Consider the following 14,588-nt stretch of genomic DNA (forward strand, 5'->3'; position numbering starts at 1 on the left):
TTACACCACTGTTTGTCACTACTGAACCAGGGTAATGTATATCATAAAATCATAGAATATCAGGGTTGGAAGGGACCTTAGGAGGTCATCTAGTCCAACCCCCTGCTTAAAGCAGGGCTAATCCCCAGTTTTTGCCCCAGATCCCTAAATGGCCCCCTCAAGTATTGAACTCACAAGCCTGGGTTTAGCAGGCTAATGCTCAAACCACTGAGCTATCCTCCCCCCCCCCCATATATTTAACGTCGGAATTACATAACGTTTATCATCTTCAAAGAGTTGGCTGATTATGGTAGAATTAGAACAACAAAGCCAAAATAGATATGTTGAAAAATAAACTGGCATCTAGTTACTTTGATTGGCTATAAATGAACAAAATGCAACAACCCATCAAAGACTGAGGGTGTATTTTAGAGGAGCTGCTGAGTGGTTAAGTCATGTGGCTCACTGCTTGTGTTGTATGGTTGAAACCTTGAGAAGTTCTTGTGTAGATTAGAATGCAGGCTCGCTTGGTTTGGTAAGTTTATGGTTGGAGTTATATGTTGGGGTTGCCTGCGATAACAGGAGCCTGGACCTGATGATTCAGGAAGTCCCTCCTAGTCCTATGTTTACATGCATCAGTTTGACACTGTACAAATCTGTGTCGCTCTATACCATGGACCAGATGTGTAAAGATGTGTCCACGAACTTGTGCATGCCTAATTTATAGATGCAAACACCATGATTATGGGCGCAAATCTACATACGCACAAGCCCTTAGACTTATGCCTGCATTTCAAGTATTTGTGTATGCTAACCAGACCCATGACATTGTGTGTGCACATGTGCATGTCTTTGCTAGTGTAAAATTCCTAGCTTTAAAGAAGATACTGGATTCTCAAGAGCAGCCAGACATGAAAAACCATAAGGTGTTAAACTGCCATAGTTGGAAATGGTCCCTGTAAGCGTTAGCAGCACGTCATAACTATCTGGAAGACCAATCGTTTTCACTTCCACGGTTCCTTCCTTCTGAGGGTCCTCGTTAATGACTGAAGCATTACAGCTCCCCTGTGAGCTAAATATCATTATCCACATTTTACAGATCAGAAATCTGACTCAGATCAGACAGTAATTCTATGGCAAAAGCTTGATCTCCACACTACCAACCCCATGTCTTAGCTTCAACACCAGGCTTCTTCCAATTTAAGTGATACTGCATTTCTCTCTCTTAACATTTGCTGCACCTAACAAAAAAAAGGCCCTGAGCTCAGTGCCTGCTATTGCTGTTATTGTCCATGCAACAAACTGCGATATGTCAGCAGAAAAAAAAATTGAAATATGGGATCTTGAGGAAAAAGTGATGTTTAATGAAGTCTCTCACTCTCAGTGAAAACAGAATGATCTACTCATGCCATTTGAAGGCTGGTTATTTCCTTGTGCTAAGTTTTGAAACAAAATGACCATTTCTAGGTATTTACAGGATGCAAATGCTTTTCTGCCAGACATCTGCAGAAGGGCAGTGACACGTAGCCTGTCGTGGCATTTATTTTTCCTGTCTGAGATTGCAAACTGTAAGACTATTTATGCCTGGCATTCTAATCCTGGGGGAAGCATTCAGATTTACATTTTTAAACAACAACTCATCCAGATTTTGGCATTCAGTCAAACAGAAATTTGTCATAGTTTATAATGCTTGTTAACGAAAAACATCAAAAATTAATGCTCATTAAGGTGCTCATTAATATGCATGGGACTCTCAGTTTTGACTTAATTAAGTAAAGCACCACTTCACTGTGGTATTGTGTCACTGCAGTTAGGAAAAAAAGACTGTTCGGAAAACATACTGCAATAAGAGGTCTGAATGATGTTCCCCTCGGACAGAATTACCCTGTATTTCATTGTGGGGCACTTGTATCTTCCACACTACAACTTCCTGACAGTTAGAAACTAGAAAATCTTAACTGCATACAGAGTTACTAGGTGATGGTTTGGATTTAATGTAGTCACTACTTGCAATCTTAAGACCCACGGAGTTTGAAAATGCAACGTATCTGTATCTGAGGGAGTGAGCTAGTGTATAGCTGTTGTCCAAACATTTATAGATCTTCTAGCGTATGTACATAGGGCTACTGAGTTGTTGCTAATGTTTGTTTTGGCCTCCTGGACTTCTATTTTAAATCCGTAAGGTGGGTAAGAATTGGGAGCAGAGAATCTATTAAAAGCATAGTTCTGAATATTCATTTAATTTTGTTCTTCCTTATGTCCTGCTGATTTCCCTCTGTTTGGAATCCAGGACTCTACTGGTTACTATAGCCCCACATATGTATGGAACTGAGCTCTTTTGACCACTTCTGTGTAAAGCTGTACAGATGTGGTCCAATGAACTCTCACTCAGCTGGACCCAAGGCTTAGCGTCAGTGCATTCTGTTCAAAGCAGGCTGGGAATGTCACCTCCTTGCAGTGTTAATTCAGCTTCTGTCCTTATGCTCCTATTACTCATTTTGTGGGCTTGTGATTTGCTTTCACTTCTTATGTAGGTTACAGGGCAGGAGAAAATGGAGCAGCACTTGTAAAGGAGGCGTATAGGGACCCTGCATGGTAAAGGGCCATTTGGATGTGTGAGGTGTTTGAGGGGCATCAGTGTATGTGTGGGAGAGTGAATGTGAGGGAATATCTGGTGGATGGACACAGCATGTGTATGTGAGAAACCTGTGGGAGGGGGGCCTGTGGCTCAGGTGTATGTGGAGGCTCTGGGGCTGGGAGTGTGTGGGTGGGAGAGAAGGGAATTGCCTGTGAAGGGTGTGGGGGCGGGCTGGTAGGTGTGAAGGGTGTATGGCGGGGGGCTGTGGCTGAGGGGTGTGAAGGGCATGGGGGGCTGTGGATTGGGTGGGTACAAGGTTCATGTGGGGGTACTCTGTGGCTGGGTTGTGCGTGTGTGCGGCGGCTGTGGCTGAGGGGTGTGGCAGAGAGATTGTACATGGTGGGGAGGTGAGGCAAGGAAGGTTCATGAGAAGGTGGATAAGCAGAAACAACAAAGAAAATATCCTCTACTAAGTACCATATAAAATAAAACTATAAAATCTAAGTCTTTGCCTGTCAAGGAGGAGGTGTCATCTCCTTCCCAAATGAAAAGAGGAAGAAATGGCACGAGAGTAATTTTCAATTCTTTTCATCATGAATAAGAAATGAATAAAATAATGTACTTGGCACACATCTCTAAGAGTGAAAATGCCACCTCCTTTGATAGCAGCAGCACATTCTTCTGCAACACCATCTCGCGGTTCCCTTTGCCTCTGGGATGATCGGCTGTGCTTTCAGAAGGACTGGTTGGAGGGATTTCCATAATCACTTGCCAATCCATCTCATCGGGCTGCAGAGCCTCTCCATCTCTGCAGATACCCCTCTCTCTTTTTGGGTCTGTCTTTCAAGACTCATTACCCTACATGTATGCTATTGGATTTGTTTTCCATTTATGCAATATCCTCTTCTCTCGGGAGTGTATGATCCTCCAACTCATTAATGTAAATAACGAAGAGCTGGGTTTCCATCACTGTCCCTTACTGACTTCCATTAATAATTTATTTCCAGTCTCTTTTTTTTTTTTGTATCTTTTATTATTATTCTGCTTCACAGGTCAACTGGCACTAGGAAAACTGAGCCAATGGGTGGAGAAAGGGAAATATTATTATTGTTTACAGAGCTGGGTGAATAATTCATAACTGATAATTTATTCAGCACATTTCCTCTCCCTTTCTGATCATGAATTGCCTGCAAGGGGATTTCTCTCCCCCGCCCAATTTATTTGTTGCGTGGAATTATTTGCCCTACCATCTCCTCACCCTTTCTGGGGTGGTGTGGCTGTGCCACCTAAGTGCATGGGGGGAGCAGTCTGTATACTTCTCTGTGTTCAGGGATTGCGCTTAGCGTCTCCTAAGAATGCCAGAGGCATCTGGCCCCCTCTTCGAACCAAATCTCAGATACCAGTTTCCAGGGAATAATCCACTTGAAATAAATTGAATGACAAGGAAGAGAGTTTTAAGGCAAGCTTATCTGATGATCTAGCTCTGACACCCACTGACTCCTGTGCTAAAGTACCATACGCATTTGGTAATATGTAGCTCAAAGACTTCAGGAGTGGGCTCTGTGTTCATGCTCGCTACCCTACTACCATGGCCTGTGATTTTATGAGTTGGAGCTATCCAAACAACTATTATCTTATCTATCTTCAAGTCCTTCCTTCACACTCCCCTCAGCTCTGTGATGCCTATTAACGTCATGGCCAGGCAGATGACAAGTTGTGACTATTGCATTTCTCCTTTCCTTTCCCAACTCCCTTCTTTCCTGCCCTCAATCCTGATAAAGAAACATATACTAATTGCAACTAACAAAGCTGGGCCATTTCTTCTTTCTTGCATGTTGTATCCTTAATCCCCACGCCCAGGTGTTTTGTGTCTTTTTTTGTACAGTGTCCTGCACAATAGGTTCCCCATCGTGATATGGGCTTTTGGAGGAGATCCACGGATACATCTGTGCAACTCCCATTGAAATCAATGAAAACTGTATGTTGCCTGAATTGAGCTCTGTAGACTTTAATGGCTGGGTGATCAATGGCTTAAACATTTCTACATTCACTAGCAGAAATTAACTAAACATCTAACAAATGTGCCAATGAATCTTCTATCAATGCACCATGCTTTAAAATGATCAGGAGATCCTGCATGTGAATGTATCTAATTCTCTCTCCGCCCTCTGTGAATCCAGTCCATACATAGTCTTCTTTGATCATTTAATAATGTCAGTAAAGGATACAAAAGTCCTTATAATGTCCAGTGGTCTAAGGCAGTGGTTCTCAAACTTTTTTTTCGTGGACCACTTGAAAATTGCTGAGGGTCTTGGTGGATCACTTAATCTTTCCAAATGTTGTTCGTACCATTAGCTAACTATTGGAAAGCACTTTCGATAAAAGCGCTGTATAAAAAACCCCTTAATAATAATTAAGGTTTTTTTGTTCTACAAATAAAAGCACACAATTAATATTTTACTATCAGTAGTCTTACCTTTCTAATGCAATAGATGTGTCCTCTCTCCCCCACTGCCGCGGCAGCCCCCGAGCTGGGGCTGGGAAGGTGGGCGGGGGGGGTCTCTCCCCTACCACAGCAGCCACAGAGCTGGGGCTGGGAAGGAGGGCTGTCTCTCCTCGGCAGCCGCAGCCCTGGAGCCCGGGAAAGGCCCGCCTCTTTCTCTGGCTGCTGCAGCCCTGCACATCCCAAATCCCCCCACCCCCTCTTCTCACCCCACTGTCCCCTCCCACCTACCTCCTATTCCCCTCAAGGCCACCACCTCCCCTTACATGTGCGTCTTCTCCAGGGTCCAGGCACCTAATTAGTGGAGCCATGCCTGTGCGGCTCCACTAATTAGGTGGGTGGCTCTTCTTTCTCTCGTATGTGGCCGCCCAGGCGTGCACCTTAGAGGGAACTATCCGTGGACCACCTGAATGGAGCTTGGACCACAGTCTGAAAACCTCTGGTCTAAGGCACTGCATATGAAAGCAGAAATAAAGAAACAGCTTGATTCTGACCTCACACTGTTTTTCCACATTCTGGGCCTGATTCCCCATTGCCTGCCCTCTGGGCAGTCATTTACACCAGGGCAAAGTGAGTGTGAAATGCCACCTGCTTGTGCAAGAAAGTAAGTAGTTTTTCTTGGGAGTGCAACTCATATTGAACAGGTTTCAATCACCGTACAAGGTGCAAGGCAATAGGGAATTAAACCCTGTAACTCCATTGACTTCAGTAGAGTTACTTCCATTTTATTCTGGTGTTAAATGAGATAAAAAATAGCCTCATACATTTGTTACAAGGAGAGCCCTACTATACCTTTACAGACATTAAATAGGTACGTTCAAGCTCCGATTGGCCTCAGCTGATTTGTGGATTCAGGTCCTGACTAGTAGGGACTCAGTGCCCAAGAGAGCATAGATCCACAAATGGAACTTGGTGGTCCCCATTGCTGGAGAAGAGAGGGCCAAAAGACATAGGTGGCTGGCATTTGGGGAGGGGGCGGGGAGAAAAGGCAAGTCCCACCTGCCCTCTGTTGCCTGATTTACATACACTGCTTTATAGATTGTGGTCTGAGAGATCATACTGAATTCAAACCCAAAGGGCAGAAAACCAGCACATGTGGTGGCCCACGCACAGAGGCACCTTGTCCTACTTGAGAATCACAACGTGACGTGGGAGCAGCAGCACTTCTAACCTCTTTACATGAGTGAGAAGAAGATGACTGACTCACCCTGTGTCCTAGTGACAGCGGTCAGTAGCTTTAGCATGAGTGACTACTGTCCATTTCCTCTTCAGAGGGCACCCCTCACTGCTTCCCCTCTAGATGCTTGGTTCTCCAGGCTGATGCTGGCCATTTTAAAGTTCCAGACAACTGTCCTTATATAATTTATGCTGCAGACAAAAGTGCACCCTCACAGGCAATAAACAAGAAGGAGTGAGGGATGCTGGAAATGTTTTGTGCATTTCCCTGGTGCATCAGCACAAAGTTATTTGGCACAGGTGCTTGGGAAATTGTGATTCACTGAGAACTCGGTGTTCAGTGGCTCTCAAATTCCCAATTCCACCAGTATAGTGCATTTGTCTGTCATTAATACATGGGGCTATAATAAAACACACATGTAGGAACACTACTTGCCACTCTCTGGTTCTTTGTTCACCCAATGTAGCAGGTTGGTCACCCACTCCTGTCTGAAGGGCTTGAAATCAGCCCTAGGAGAAGGCTGAGGCTACAAGAGGGCTGCTGCTAGGGAAAGCAGCAAGCTTCGGCTGATTGGGAAACAGCCACAGCTGCAGCAACGCCCCAATCAGGCCCCAGCGGGCCTTTATAAGAGGGCAGTGGACCAGGCGGACACAGTCTCTCTCTAGATGTTGAGAGGGAGGGGCCTGATTGCTGGGAGCTGAGCAGGGTACCTAAAGTGGAGGAGGGCTAGGGAAAAGCCAGAGGAGCTGGGGATCTCTGGCCTGAGAAACCCCCAGGCTGCAGGCCTTGATGAAAGCCTAGGAAAAGGGTACGGGGTTTGCAGGGGGCAGCCCAAGGGTAGGTAGAAGCAGCAAGTCCGGACCCTCCTTGCCGATTGATGAGTGGCAATTATACTGTAGTCTGCCCCAGGGAGCAGGGGCTAGATGGTGACTGGCAGTAGCCAAAGACTGAGGTGAGGTGGGGATACAGGGTGGGGGTTCCTGGGGAAGACCCAGATCTTGGGGGGTTACTGCCAGGGGGCAGCACTCCAGTGTGAAAGGGCACCAGGGTCTGGGAGGGACTCAGGGCCCAGCAGCAAGTGGGACACTGGCCTGCAGAGGGTGCTCTGGAGGCTGGAAATGCTAATTCCCTGGATGACCAGCAGGAGGCATCTCAGGGGTGAGTCCCGCCCCACCACACCTACGTGCATCCTTTTACTTCTACATTCATTTTCAGTATATTTCCAGGAAGGGATTAAACAGCACAGGTGCTGCTGGCATAATTATACAAGCAGGCAGAAGCCATGAAAAGACTGGGAAGAAAATGTGTCTAAAAAGTTCCCGTAGCCCCATGGGAACAATCTAACTGTCAAGCAAAAGGGATTAAATACCACTTATGATACAGCCAAGCGTGCACCAACCAACCACATGCTCAGGTGAAAACGTGACAGAGGATAAATTGCAGTTGCTCCCTGGTCTGCTGGTGCTTTTGAACATAGAGAGAATTTAGGGTTTGTTTTGTTGTTTTCTTTTAAACATAACCATCAGCTGGCTTCTGTGGGTCTGTACGGAGTGTGTATCAGTGCCAGATTTCACCTGAAGAGTTTGGAAGAGGAACTAAGCAGCTATAATACCACTGAAGAAAAGGGGAATTGCAGGGACCTCCATGGAAAGTAGCTGCCTGAAACACAAGCCAAACTTCATGGAGATGATCCCTGTACATGGTATGACACAACTCAGTTTTTAGCAATTAGCAGTTACTTGCAGGTAGGAAAGGAGGAATTGTTAAGGATAAAATCAGAACTCTGCTCCATGAATCTACTTTTTTAGAACAAAAGTAGAACAGTCCCGTCTTGAGTTCCTGGAAGTAGCCGGGTAGCATCTTTCTTTCTTTTTCACATGTGTCTCTGGCTCTATTGTGGATCAAGAGGACCTGGGGAAGTCATTAAATACATCAAGTGATGACTGCACCTACTTGAAAACTCAGTCGCATCCCTCTTCTCAGAAGGGCACCCCATCTTATGCCCCTCCGAGTTTAATGGGAGCAAGGTTGAGCTTGTGATTTTTAGCCCATTTTAAACTCAAGACACTTGGATAATCCAGATAGGCAGTAAAATTTCCAGCTCTTTATTTGAACAAAACAAGTTCTTGCAAGAATTTAGCCTTATACTTATGTCTATAGTCTTATCACAGCTTCAAACCTGTGTCTCTGACAACATTGTAGTTCCTTATCTCAGTAAAGGGAACACCTTTTAGGGGGACTGTATATAGTATACACAGACATGAGGAATTGTATGTGCATATACAACATAATGAGTATATGTAATATATGCAGTGAGCCATGATCTGGGGATTTGTAGCTCACTAAGACATTAAAGTTACTGCTCTGAATGAATTACCCCAGCTCTCCAGATTCAGTCACGAGATATGGCCACCACCTTAACCACTGTAAGAGCAAACATATGAGTTCTTTGTTTTCTTGCTGATACAAGGACAATTCTGCTTAGTTTTTCCTCACTGCGGAAGAAAAATGCAGTAGCTTTGCATGCAAGCAACAGTTATTGGCAGGATGAAAAGTTTTAGTTTGGTATTGATTTTAAGTCAGGGAATTTTCTTCAGCAGGACATTCTGTGTAAAACAGTGTAGAGGCGAAGGACCCCCAGCCTCTGACATCTTGAACTGTCAATATTCTGAGTGAGATTGTTTGCTTTATTTCTGCTTCTTTTCACATAGTCTTATCCCAAGCCCAGCACCCCTCAGCTGAGAAAGCAGAGGTGTACTTTGAAAGGGAATAGTGGGGAGGCAAGAAGAGAGATTTGTGTTTTCTTGAAACCAGGTTAGGTAATTGAACAAGCTTTGCTTTTTGAAGTGTTCCTTTGGTTTGAACTCTGAAAATAAAGCTTGAGATACTCCTGAGTTCTGATCTATAAGTGTTTGGCTCTGTGTGTGTGTGTGTTTCCCTGTGTCTTTTTAAAATAATGTGGTGTTTCAGTCATTTCCCTGCCTTCAGGGATCTCTGCTCAGCTGAGCTTGTCAAAATGTCTCCTACAGGTTTTTCAATTTCTGTCACCACTTCCATTACATTTTTGGATGTCACCAGGACTGGGTGCCTTGTCAGTGGGAAGGATCTCTGACCTTTTAAATAAGCATTTTGACTGTTATCTGCACGGAAGATATGCTGAACAGATAGTCAGTTGATACCTACTTTACATCAGACTGCCACTTTTATTTAGGGGAAGCAGGTTTTGATACAGCCCTTGGGAAATTCAGGGGAAGGAAATACTTCTGATGAAGTAAACAGACTATTTAATGTCAGTACTGATGTATACAGATGTAGCTGAAAGAGGAGATGTATGGGTTAATTAGAAAACGCCTGCAACTTGTGTCTACCTGTACCTTTGTATGTTCAGCATACTGAAATATCCATGCAGAGAAATCATGTTTCCTTACCAATGTTTCTGGCACTAAAATTTCATCACTGAAGTAGCCTGTCTGAAGAGATCAGGAGGTTGAGTGACATGATACAGCATATCTCCTGAGAATGAGCATCAGGGACAGATAGCAATTTATTCTCTCTATAGCACCTGCAGTTGATGGGTTGCTGCCTGATTTCTAGAGTGGTTACCATTAAAAAGTCCGCACTTGCCAACAATTCTCATATGATGCTATCTAAAATGTCTCTTTCAAACTGGCCTTGTCAACATGAACACACTGGTGCAGACCTATAATGCAGATCGCATGCCAAAGTAAACTGCTACAGCAGCATTGCTATACTGGGGTAGATTTCCATAGGGTAGACAGGACACAAGTATTGGGGGAAACTGTAGTATTTTGGGCACTGTTATATCATAACAAGTGGCAAATACTGACTTGTCCACTGAATGCATCCGACGAAGTGAGCTGTAGCTCACGAAAGCTTATGCTCAAATAAATTGGTTAGTCTCTAAGGTGCCACAAGTACTCCTTTTCTTTTTGCGGATACAGACTAACATGGCTGCTACTCTGAAACCTGACTTGTTAATAGTGACTGTTGTGTTTGTAAGTGTCCTTTGCATGTATAAACAGTTAAACAATTCATGATCTGCTTTTGTGTCTTCCTGTGAATTTCTGTAACAGTTACCCTTTCTTAACAAATCTGTTTTTATTACATTCATGTACTCTAATTGGTTTCTGTGTTGGTATCAAAACACAACATGTCTTATTTTTCTTTGTCAATTTAAAAAAATCTATCCTCTGAAATATCAAACTATCTCTGAGGAAGAGAGAATAAATTCCTTTTGGGTGATATTTCATCTTCAGTTGTCTTGACTCATGAAAAACCAAGGTTAGCTTTTAGTAGCACTATCTTCTAGAAAAAGTTAAAGGAATCACAGTTTTCCAGGAATGATTGTTTATTATGAGTGAGCCTCAGAAAGTTTTGAAGTTCAATGCCCTCGCTCAGGCACAAGCATGGCTGAACTTCTTTGGTTCAGACATCGGATGAGAAGTCTCATGAGCTCTCAAAAATTTAGCATTTTTGCTCCCAGAACCAGAACGTTCAGAGGTGCAAACAAACAACACATTTAAAAAAAAAAAATCTTGGAACCTTTCCAGTTCTCCAAATGCTCACCTTCAGTTTGAGTTTCAGGTGAAGGTCACATCTGTTCTTTTAAAAATATTCTTGACCAAATATTTAACTTTTCAAGTACTCACATTTTGACACCACATGTCAAAAACATTAAGCTTTACTGTACAGTTGGGAGTAAATTAACAAGTGATTTATGGGACTCTTGCATCTTAGTGGTTGTGTGTCTTCACTATGAATATAGGTGTGTTCTTAACTCTAGATACCAAACTCAAGACACTTCCCAGTGAAGACAATGCATCTGTAGTTTTTGTGTGAATTAGGGAGTAAAATACAGTCTATGGGGGAATGACTCTTTAACTCAACCTGCTAATTTATGCAAAAACTGCACACTGCGTTGTCTATACAAGGATTTTACCTTGAGATAATTAACTCCAATGAGCTAACTTGGGTTAAGAACACACCTTCCATCCCTCCCACCCCTCCCTAAAAGAAGACAAGGCCAATGAGAGCTGACCTCCTAAATCTAACACCTCACCCTGAAAATTGCCCATCACATTTGGCCCGATATATTTCCAGGGTGCAGAGCCAGACTCTAGGTAGAAATTTGTTCCAAAGAAAAGAACGAGAGCTCCTCAACAATCTGCCGCTTCTGCTTACCAGAGCACTCTTAGGCTGTGTCTACACTATAGACAGTACAGCAGCACAGCCGTACCGCTGCAGCTACGCCGCTGTAAGGTCTCCTGTGTAGCTGCTCTATGCTGGTGGGAGAGCGCTCTCCCGCTGGCATAATTAAACCACCCCCAACCCAACAAGTGGCAATAGCTATGTCGGCAGCAGAGCACCTCCCACCGACACAGCGCTGTCCACACTGGCACTTTTGTCGGTCAGGGGTGTGTTTTTTCAACCCCCCGAGCAACAAAAGTTTTGCTGATTAAAAGTGCTAGTGTAGACATAGCCTTAAACCCTGCTTTAGCATCCTTTACTCCTTTTGTATAGTCCCTCTAAAATCAATGTACTATGTACGTGGGAACAGGACTGGGCTATTAATCCTTAGATCTTTTTTAATATAACTGTTTTGTGTCTCTATGTGGTTTTGCAATTATGTGAAAAGGGTCAGTAGATAGATTCTCTGTTTGTCTGTTTCGTTTCAGGAAAGCTCGTCCTTTCTGCTTTTCCTTTGTCTGCTTTTTCCCCTTAGAGTATTTGCTTCAAGTTTAACAGGACACACAGTGAGCCACTTCCCTTTGAGGTTTCCTTGGTATCTTCTGTCTCTTTTTCATGTGAAGGGAAGTGCCATAACACAACAAGATTGATGAAGGCCATTATCGCTTGTCATATCCAGAGATGTGCTAAAAGGCTTAGCAAACTGTGAGTTTCACTGGGCATGGAAGAATCCAGCAGCCAATCGCCTGGAGAGGGGCTATTTATCGGCACAACCTGCACTTGTATCCAAAATTCATCATGTTAAAAAAACATTTAAAGCAATTTTTATGGCTTTTTTTTTTTTCCTTTTTTTTTAAAAAAGGGCAATTTCATGGCTCTCTGTGTAAACAACATTTGCCGGTGTCTCACTTTGTGAATTTTCTGCTGTATTTTTCAGTTTGTGGGATGGAAGGGGTAACACTGAGAATCAGGGACCAAATCTGTGCCAGTACCTCAGGTATTGCACTTAGAATTTAAAAATTAGCCACAGAATGACCTGGCTGCTCAATACCCAAGTTGATGGTTTTTTTTGTTCAATCAGATATTTTTAAAAGTAACATATATTTTAAAAATCCCTTTATTTTTTGAAAATTATATTTTATTTGAAGCCAATCCTGCTTCTTCTTTGCCAGAATGGATGGCCAATGGAGGCTGAGGCGGTGGTAGGGTATCAAGAAACAGTGTGGTCCAGAGGAGAGCCAGTTGGAATCTTTTTCAGTGAGCTGAAGTCAAAACCTTTTGTGAAGCTGTATCGGTTTGTGGTGGGGGTCGGAGGGAAGGGACAAAAGGGATAGCCTCTGTACAGCCTGGTGGTTAGGGCACTGGCCTGTGTGAGATCCAGGTTCAACTCCCTGCTCCGCCTGATTCAGAGTCATCTGGTATGAAGGCCAGTGTCCTAATCCCACTCCTCGCCTTCTGGATCAAAAAGCTGAGGTTTCAATCCACTTTGAGAAGTGTTGGCTTTGTTCTAAAGTGGGATGAAACCAAATGTCAAAACCTCGAAATTTGCCACCAAAAGGAGAGGCTGGATATGCGGGCAGGGAATAGATCAGTGGGTCTATGGCTGTGAGAATTCACTGGTCAGACTTCCCCCTTCCAGCTCTTGGGACTGATTCTTCTCCCACCTAGACTAGATTTTACGCCAGTAAAATTCTTTTGACTTCAGTGGATTCACACGTGATTTATAGCTTTGAATCTGGTCCATAGTGTGTATGTGGATGCAGCAGCTGTGGGCTGGCTACTTTGTGGCTTAGGGCTATACGCAGCATCCAGGGTCTGACACTTTGACTTCACTTTAGCCCCAAACAGATGTTCTGGTTGCTTTTAGTGTTATACAATGCTAACGTGCACGCACAGGGAGAGTTTGTTGTTCTGTGGCAACTCTACAGCTATTACAAGATAAAATGCTATGTAATGGACTAAGAGCGGGAGATTTTACCACTGAATCTAGATCCAGAATAGTGCTGGAGGGTTACAAAGCAGCCTAGAGGATTTACCTTCCATTAATGTTGATGGATTACATGTATCTAAATCCCCTAGATGGCTTTGAAAATGTCAGCCTAATTGCTGCAGCCCTTGTACACATTGACTTTAAAGAGAGTTTTGGGTATACAAGGAATATAGGGTTGGACTCCAGATTGATCTGGGAGGAATTGGGATCTTCTATAGTACAGGGTAGAAAATATCTTAAAATAAATAATAGGTGGTTATATGATAGACAAAAGAAAGTCTTGTCTGTTCTTGGAACAACAGGAAACTATATTCTGCATACCGTTTCCCTCTCCTGTTATAGAGAACTCAAATGGCAAAGGAAAAAAATATTTACAAGTTTAGCGCTAAGTTTTTCATTCACTCTTGACTACTATCAGGATTCAATTTTGTCTGCGCAATTTAACAACATATAGAGATATTTAGGTAATAGGGGAACATTAATTATGGACTCTGAGAGCATGGCTTTAGAAGGATTCCTGCCACTTTCTGGCTTGATTTGAGAGAATGAGCTGAAAACCCTCACCATCCATATTCAGTCACTTAACTACACACCGTTGAAAGCATATGTGACTGACTAATTAGCAGTGAAGTATGCTTTGGCGTATGTCTGTTGCTGAAGCTCGTTCTTAGAGGGACTCAATCTCTGAATTTATCTTTATTAGGGCCTTGTCCAAATGATAAATATATACTGCCTTCTTGGTATCTGCCACTTGGAAATAAATCACTTTAGGATTGATTTGCTAACAGCTTTCTTCTCTCAGTGTGTACTCCTGCCCTGGAGGTCAGACTCGAGTTCTTCAGAGACAAATACACCCAAGCAAGCTGAAATGTGGGGGAAAAGAACACTAACAACCAGCATGTCAGAGAGCTAGGTGTTCACAGGCACATATATTTTAGTAATGCACTAGGCTAGTGCATTGTTTTGCTACAAATTCATCTTGAGCCCTAATCTGTGCCAACACTGCCTTCCTTTACATTTGCAGTATATGTGCAAATTATAAAAAAAAAAAAAGAAGAGAAAAAACGAGGGAGTGGGGGGAAGGCTCTGAAAACACCATAAATGTTAGATGAGCCCAACGAGAACTCAGATCTGAGTTTCATAATAAGAACCT

General features: G+C 43.3%; 1 long non-coding RNA gene across 3 annotated transcripts in view; it reads left to right on the forward strand.

Moving 5' to 3' along the window:
- Window positions 1–14,588, forward strand: part of LOC122461716 — a 62,263-nt gene that overhangs the window by 31,292 nt on the left and 16,383 nt on the right. Inside the window, exon 3 of one of the 3 annotated variants that reach the window (XR_006283829.1) lies at window positions 1,479–1,547. The exons of 1 other annotated variant lie outside the window; for it this stretch is intronic. This is a non-coding gene — a long non-coding RNA (uncharacterized LOC122461716). Of the gene's footprint in view, window positions 1–1,478; window positions 1,548–12,379; window positions 12,443–14,588 lie in introns of those variants that run through there. One more of the 3 variants, XR_006283830.1, reaches the window with a different exon arrangement.

This window comes from Chelonia mydas, chromosome 9 (genome assembly GCF_015237465.2).
Source record: "Chelonia mydas isolate rCheMyd1 chromosome 9, rCheMyd1.pri.v2, whole genome shotgun sequence".
Lineage (NCBI taxonomy): Eukaryota > Metazoa > Chordata > Testudines > Cheloniidae > Chelonia > Chelonia mydas.